Raw genomic sequence first — 6,000 nt, forward strand, 5'->3', positions numbered from 1 at the left:
TGAGATGCGCACCAGGATCAAGTCAGGAAGAATCAGCAGACACGGGAGTTCCGGTGTTTGGTTTTGATTTAAAAGCCTTCGTGAATCAACAATAATTCATAGTAGCTTCACAGACAATCAAACTAAAAGCTAAAACAACTGTCCTGCAAGAAACCCTACCTTCGCGAAGATCCCAACCTTCAGTTGTGGTTCAAACTCTTCTATGATCTATGACTGCAGTTTATGGCGCTATTGACAGCTGTTTCTGTTTATTGCACACCCCATTTATGTCAATGCTTCTAAATATCAGAAGCACCTCTCTTGATAAATGATAATACTGAAAAGTCACGCTTTTCAAGTACAGACACATGGCTTCATCAACAGAAGGTAAAAAACATAAGGTAGCAGTAAGAAGAGTTAAACCATAGAGTGGGAAGACAAAAACAAAAGACCACTCTGAAAATTAGTGTATAAAAATGACTTTAGTGACTTAAAGATGATACATGTCATGGCTGTCTGAGCTCCTCACGCATGACCATGTGGCTACTGGGTTACTAAAGGCCACTTAGGACCAGGCAACTTCACAATGAACTCTTTTTTTAACCTTTGCATATAAACAAATAGAGAAATATGCTCTACTAAACTGACGATAAAAAAAATATATTACTGGATCCAAGTAATCTCTAATTTCAAAATTATTCAACACTAAAATAACAAAGAGCTTCATTAATATTAATTTTGTTAAGATAATAATACCAACTACTTTGAAGTAACTTTCACTCCATGGATGCTGGGAGAGGCATCACTACCCCTTACCCTGAGGAGAAATCAGCAGATAGCCTCCACACATATGCATGGATGTTCCAGTTCCTCAAACAAACGTTGCACATTTATTTTGAAACAAACATATGTCTTCATTTCCTGCCGGAACTGTCTACCCATATTTTACTTGACGCACCTGAGATGCGCCATATCAGAGATGCTCACAGGTCCAAATAAAACAACCAACTGCCGGTTTTACCAGCGTAGATTTGTGCGTAAATTAGCATAAACTCTCCAAAGATGGCCGAAGTACAGATTCTCACCATCAAAATCTCTGATTCATTTGAGCGTTTTCTGCTTTTATATGATCTGGTGGTCATGGTCATTGTGTGGCAGTGGCCTGCACAGGGAGATGAGCGGTCTCTACTTCAATGCAAAGGTTCCTCTTTTAGAAAAAGACAGAGGTATCACTCACGTCAAGCAGCTGAAACCCCGTGTTTGCAATGCTGTCAATATTCTAAACTTGTTTGTGACTGACAATTATGTTTTGAAATGAGTCTTAGATGTGTTACCTGTCTGTCCATCAGGTTTTACCTATAGGAAGCAGCATTTCAACCACAGGTCAGTGCTAAGCTCTGGAACTTAAAGGACATGTTCCAGTCAGTCTTAAAACAATAGTCAGGTGCCTATTTGAACACTGAACATTTTTTCCTGTAATCATTCCTTCTGGTACTCTTAAGGTTTTTCCAAAAGGCAGCTGAACTTGTTTGAGATTCTAGAAGATGTTTCGCCTCTCATTCTTCAGTTCTAACTGACTGGTGGGAAGTCTCAGGTATTTATCCTCTTGCAGGGTCATGGACCTCTGGCTATCATGTGAGTCATTAAGGTCACATGGGCCAGGGTGTTAACAGGTCAATAGACGACAATGTGTGGGTCCTGGTGTGAAGGGGTGGGCTTTTTCCTCCCAACCATCATGTGAGTCAGGGTCACCTATCAGGGTCACCTATCAGGAGGGTATGAACCAAAGCAATGATAAGTGCAAGCAAACACTGTCGATGTTCACACAGAAACCTGACTTATGTGTTGAGACAGACTTGAAAAAATGTAAACGTGTAGTGACCGTCATTCAGCCAGTGGTTCACATGTTGAGCATGAAGAGCATTGCATAGAAACATCCCCCAATCCCTGAGTAAGTTGTGTCTGCTGCAGCTGCTTGGCCACCTAGGTTATGTTTGCAGGGTGGAGTCCAGGTCCAACCAGTGCCTTATGTTGTCTAACCACAGACCCAACACTTGCTTGAAAAGAGTATGCCAACAGTAACCTCTGGAGCTCGCCAACTAGATTGTTTCTGAGTGTCTGATTGGTTCCAAGCCACCTCCGTTACCTGAAAAATGTAAGGCAGTTGGTAGACGTGTCTCCGGCCCTGAGTTCATCTAACAGGTCTAGTGGAGCACCACAGTTGCCCATAGAATGAGATTCCCCAGACTTCTTAGTTATTCAAAATACTCATCATACCATATTGTTTGTCCATTGGTAAAATTTAAGCAATGTGTCCTTAACAGTTTCAGTCTAGGAGATAGTGTGTTCATCAGTTCAGTTAGTCTTGCTATTAGTGCCCTCAGGATGGATGGATGGATGGATGGATGGATGGATAGATAGATAGATAGATAGATAGATAGATAGATAGATAGATAGATAGATAGATAGATAGATACTTTATTCATCTCCAAAGAGAAATAACTAGCAAGAGGCTAGTTATTTTGGTAAAAATGTGGACCTTCATTTTGAAAATTTGTCTCATTCTACTTTTCTACTTGGATTATCTGTGCACTTGGATCCACTTTGATTGTTCTTTTTGTTCAGAAATGGATGAAATCACTTTATATGCTATTTTATATCATAAAAGTGATATATAATGTGACACAGTGCATTTTCCCGAGATACAATTTTAAAACCTATAAATATCTGAAAAACAAGATGCGAGCAGCTCTGTGAGTGCTTTTTGATAAATGCTAATGTCAACATGCTAATATCCACATAGTGACTAATAGGCAGACTTGGTAAATTTTACCATGTTTTCCATCTTTGTTTAGCATGTTAGCGTGCTAAAACTTGCCAAGTAGCATTTAACACAAAGTAAACCTGAGGCTGATGCTAATGTCAGCAGTTTTGCAGTAGCCTGGTAGAAAATTCAATTTGGGCTGATGATGGTGCAGTTAAATGAATATCAAAGATATTCCAAGTTATCTGACTCTATTCCCCCCTTAAAAATTAAAAAAAATTTAGATTAAAAAAACAGAAGAAATGAGCTCCATGGTATACCCCCAAAACCCGCAAATTGAAGCAAACGTCACAACAACTTGAAAGAAAATGGCGTTCCTCCTATCTAGAAGTATTTCAGCCAGAGCGGCCTATTACTCTCAACTAATAGAGGAAAATAAAAACAATCCCAGGTTTCTCTTCAGCACTGTAGCCAGGCTGACAGACAGTCATTATTCCATTGAACCATGTATTCCCTTAAGCCTCAGTAGTAGCGACTTCATGAGTTTCTTTAATGATAAAATTCTAACTATTAGAGACAGAATTCAGCAACTACGAACTTCAGTGGGCACTGAGTTATCTTCAAATACAGAAACCATAGCAGTAGCTGTTAAACCTCTTTTAATTTTAGACAGCTTTTCTCCTGTCAAGCTTCACAAACCAATCTCAACAATTTCCTCATCAAAATCATGAACCTGTATCTTAGATCCCATCCCGGCCAAGCTGTTTGAAGATGTTTTACCCATAACTGGCTCTTCTTTATTAGATATGATCAACCTGTCTCTGTCAACAGGCTACGTACCACAGTCCTTTAAAGTAGTTCTAATAAAACCTCTCCTCAAAAAGCCTACTCTTTATCCAGGGGTTTTAGCCAACTATAGACCTATATCTAACCTACTCTTTCTCTCTAAAGCAGTTGCTAGTCAGCTGTGCAACCTTCTACATAACAATAGTTTATTTGAGGATTTCCAGTCAGGATTGAGGGTGCACCATAGCACAGAACTTTTCAGAACGATTTCAGTTTGTACAGGTTAATGATGACTCCTCTGTGTACACTAAAGCAAGTCATGGAGTTCCGCAGGGTTCTGTGCTTGGACCGATCCTTTTCACTCTATATATGCTTCCTCTAGGCAACATAATCAGGAAACATTCCATATATTTTCAGTGTTATGCAGATGATACTCAGCTATATTTATCAATGAAGGAAACCTCTAAACTCCAAGTGTGTCTTAAGGAAATAAGGACCTGGATGACCTGCACCTTTTTGTTATTAAATTCAGACAAAACTGAAGTTATCGTATTTGGGCCTAAACACCTTAGAAACTCACTATCCGATGAGATAGTAACTATGGATAGCATAGCGCTGGCCCCCAGCACCACTGTAAGAAATCTGGGAGTCATCTTTGATCAGGATGTCATTTGACTCCCATGTAAAACACATTTCATGGACTGCCTTTTTCCGCCTACGTAACATTGTAAAAATCAGGCACTTCCTGTCTCAAAATGATGCAGAAAAACTAGTCCACGCATTTGTTACTTCCAGGCTGGATTACTGCAATTTCCTACTATCAGGCTGTCCCTATTCATTGCTAAATACTCTCCAGCTAATCCAGAATGCTGCAACACATGTTCTGACAAAAAACAGGTGTTGCGTGACTATCAAAACTAAATTAGTCACAGAGAGGGGAATACAGGGATGTGTCTGACGCGTTGAATCCAAGGAGGGAGATACAGAGCCGTTGCTGCAGTTTGACTTGTTTATTTGACCCTTTCAGTTCCAGGTTACCTTCAACATACAGCCTATGCAGATGGACTTACATTACTGGACTATATGACAGTAAAACTTGGTGGTCAACAGAAATATCAGCCCCTGCCTCCTCTCTCCAAGCAAACAAATTCACAGGCAGGTGCAGGTGATATTCATCAGGCAATCACTCACCCCAGTGACACACACACAACCACACCCATAGCTCCACCCACCCACACATACACAAATAGTGACAGGTGAGAAATACATCCCTGCCTCTACACCAGGAAAAGAGACCATATTTCTCCGATATTAGCCATGCTGCACTGGCTGCCTGTAAAATCCCAAATAGAATTCAAAATCCTTCTTCTTACCTACAAAGCATTAAATGGTCAGGCACCATCTTATCTTAAAGAACTCATAGTACCATATTACACCAGTAGAACATTGCAATCCCAGAATGCAGGCTTACTGGTGGTTCCTAAAGTCTCTAAAACCAGAATGGGAGCCAGAGACTTTAGTTATCAAGCTCCTCTCCTGTGGAACCATCTTCCAGCTATTGTCTGGGAGGCAGACAAACACCCTCTCTACATTTAAGAGCAGGCTCAAAACTTTCCTTTTGATAAAGCTTACAGTTAGGGCTGGCTCAGGCTTGCCTTGGACCAGCCCCTAGTTATGCTGCCATAGGATTAGGCTGCCAAGGGACTTCCAATGACACCCAAACCTCTGTTCTTCTCTCCCTCTCCATCTGTATGCGTTCCTGTCCTATCAAGGCATGTAACTGACTCGGCTTCTTCCGAGTCTTTGTGCTTTCTCGTCTTGCAGGTCCAGATGGAGAGCAGCTGAGCCTGGACGACTAAGCTCACCTGCCGGACATCCACTGCAACTTTTATTGTTATTAGCTTTGCTACCATTGTTATTAGATCATTAGTGCTGTGCTATGTTCATATACTATCTGCTATTAATATGTTAATACATCACATACATAAATATATCACATAGACATATACCATGTCATATGTACTTCTTATACCTATAAATCTATTACAGCTGTCAAAACTGTGATTTCTGTCAATTCTCGAACCTCTCTTTATCTCTCTCTCTCTCTCTCTCTGAGTGGATGGTGGAGTGAGTCGAGTGTGGAGTTGTGGCGTGTGCTTCGGTGAGAGTGAGTTTTCTACCTTTTTCTCTGTGCTTTCGGTGTTTATTCACCTTGATTATTGGTTTACACGGTTTATCTCAGGTGTATCTGACTGTAGATCAGGTGTGTGGTGTTTGGTAGCGTGGCTACCTGCTCTGTTGGGCAGTATGCCCGTCGTGGAGGGTGGTGCGGAGTTTGAGAAGCTGACTCGCCGTCATGCTGTCAAACTTTTGCCCACAGTGAGCTGCTCGGTGGAGGAGGCCAGTTTAGCGGTGGGACAGGTGGTGGGCTGCGGCAGCGTGAAGTCTGCCTCCCGCATGAATGGCGCCGT

The sequence above is a fragment of the Chelmon rostratus genome, chromosome 14 (assembly GCF_017976325.1).
Source record: "Chelmon rostratus isolate fCheRos1 chromosome 14, fCheRos1.pri, whole genome shotgun sequence".
Classification (NCBI taxonomy): Eukaryota; Metazoa; Chordata; class Actinopteri; order Chaetodontiformes; family Chaetodontidae; genus Chelmon; species Chelmon rostratus.